This window comes from Adiantum capillus-veneris, chromosome 21 (genome assembly GCF_014529385.1).
Source record: "Adiantum capillus-veneris isolate H3 chromosome 21, ASM1452938v2, whole genome shotgun sequence".
NCBI classification, from domain to species: domain Eukaryota; kingdom Viridiplantae; phylum Streptophyta; class Polypodiopsida; order Polypodiales; family Pteridaceae; genus Adiantum; species Adiantum capillus-veneris.
Window position 1 is genome coordinate 91,606,780 of NC_140951.1, and position 2,366 is coordinate 91,609,145.

The 2,366-nt window shown below is 46.7% G+C and overlaps 1 pseudogene; it reads left to right on the top strand.

The window, feature by feature from the left end:
- Window positions 1–459: 459 nt before the first annotated feature.
- Window positions 460–2,111, top strand: LOC147431339 (ran-binding protein 1 homolog b-like; annotated as a pseudogene).
- Window positions 2,112–2,366: the final 255 nt, after the last annotated feature.

Sequence of the window (2,366 nt, forward strand, 5' to 3'; positions counted from 1 at the left end):
TTGCATACAGTACGCACTCACTTAAAGAAAAACTCATCGCAAGCCACTTGCAGCCTTGCTGCACATCGTCCAGCATATGGCACATGCCACCATGCTTCATATCCTCGGTCGCTAGCTTTGCCAGATTGCCCACGTGCCCCCAGGTCGCCATCCTGTATCCTCCCCTTCTTCACTATAGTCTGCGTATCCAATCGGCAACACCTCTAGGCTCTCTCTTATGGTAGAGAGAGAGACAACATCGTTCAAATCAGTAAGCCTAGTGTCGAGAGAGAGAGAGAGAGAGAGAGAGAGAGAGAGAGAGAGAGAGAGAGAGAGAGAGAGAGAGAGAGAGAGAGATTCTAGATTTTTATCTCCCTTGCATCAAAAGTCTGACTCCCTTGCGACCTTGTTCTCACACATCCATCTACAATCTGTGCGCGCGCGTCTGTGTTTTTTCCTTAGGGCGGGAAGGAGACGGAGATGGGAGCTCAGTGGAATCACAATCACAGGAAGGGTGAAGCATGCAATGGCTTGGGAGGCAGGTCGATAGGCGTGCAGGAAGGGAGGGGGAAGTATGCAGTGGGTTGGGAGGCAGGTTGCGAGACTTGGATGCAAGGCTCTTCTCTGCTTGACTGTGAGAGCTTAGAGCTCAAATGGAGTGCTGCAGATTGGCGCCTCGCAGCAGCAGCAGGAGTGCAACACGCACAGCTTTCAGCGAGACGAGCTTGCTTCATATACAGATATTAAAAATGCGGCATCACGGCAGGGCTTATTGTTGTAGAGGGTGGTGTATGACAGGAGGAGGCAAGGAGGGCAGAAGGTGGAGAGGGCGACTATAGGATGAAGAGAGTCGACGACGACGATAACTTTTCCTACTGCAAGGAGCGCGCGTCGGCGCGTGGTCGAACAGAGTCTCCCAAAAACAGTTTTTATAAAACTTGACAAGACTTTATTTTTTTTCTCTGAGCTACCAAAGCAGTGTTCGAGAAAAATATGTCTCAGCATAATACGTTTTCAATTTCAAAAATGCCAGTTGAAGGCAAGGAAAAGGGAGAAATTCTGCCTTAAAATAGAGAAATTTTCAAAAATGCCGGTTGAAGGCAAGGAAAAGGGAGAAATTCCGCCCCAAAATAGAGAAAATTACTGTAAAACCTGAAAAATAAAACTAATTTTCTAAGATTTCCTCTTGGACAATTCAAGAAAGGGAATTTGTATGTTTGGAAAAATGATTTTTTCTTTACACTGGACCAAAAGAACACATTCCCCGAAATGTAACACCTCAAAAAGTTTGAATATACCTACTTTTTTTGGAGGGTCGTGTGCACGCCGACGTGCGGTCCTTGCAGTAAGTAATGACATACGGCAAACTTTGATTCTCGCCCTTGCTATATAATACTTGGTGCAAAGTTTGACACCGACGAGCTCGTCCGTCCTCGTTGTAGGTTGTTTCCTCTCTCTCTCTCTCTCTCTCTCTCTCTCTCTCTCTCTCTCTCTCTCTCTCTCTCTCTGCCCACTTCAGTCCAAATGGATGCTAAGCACTCAATGAAGAGAAAGAGCCCGTGGAAAATGCCGCTACAGAGGAAGGTGATGATGCAAGATCTGCAATTGAGGAGGAAGACACAGGTGCCGTATCATCAAGCTTGATGCCCTTGCTGTCAGTATTGGCAAGGAGAATGAGAACGTTCTCATTGACCTAAAGGCCAATTAGCTATACCAATTTGATAAGGACGACAACCAGTGGAAAGAGAGAGGTATGAGGCAGGTGAAGCTACTCCAGCATAAGAAGACCAAAAACGTTCGATTGGTCATGAAATCTATGCAAATCACACAATCGTTCCCTTCTATAAGTTGCTTGTAGGAACATGAGGGTAGTGACAAGGCTTGGGTGTGGCATTTCTTCTGATTTTGCAGAAGGAGAGTTGAAAGATGAAATGTTTTGCATTTTCTTTGTTGGGAGTGTGGAAAATGCTCAAGCATTTACAAAAAGCTTTTGAGGCTGCTCAAAAGGAGATGTCAGGCACCCCAAGGAGGTGGGCGAGTTTCTTGAGGGGCTAAAAGTTGGTGACAAGGAGGCCAAGAGTGAATAAGTGGAGGAGGAACTTTGCCACCGGCCATCCTTGCTTGGGCCATGACACCCAGCCTCAATGGAGAGTTACTCGGGCCATCATTGAGTACTACCATAATTGCGATGATGTCCAGCTGCATGATGGGCACTGACTAGAGATGGAGATCGTATCGCTAACCGTGCAGGATACGTAGAGAGAAACAATGTAGCAGTGATGCCTATATATGAGTCCTTCACCTTGTGCGATGCTGAGGTTGAGCCACGTTGCAATGTGCAACATCAATGCTTGTGAGGCCCAATGTTGTGCGACATTGCAAAGGCA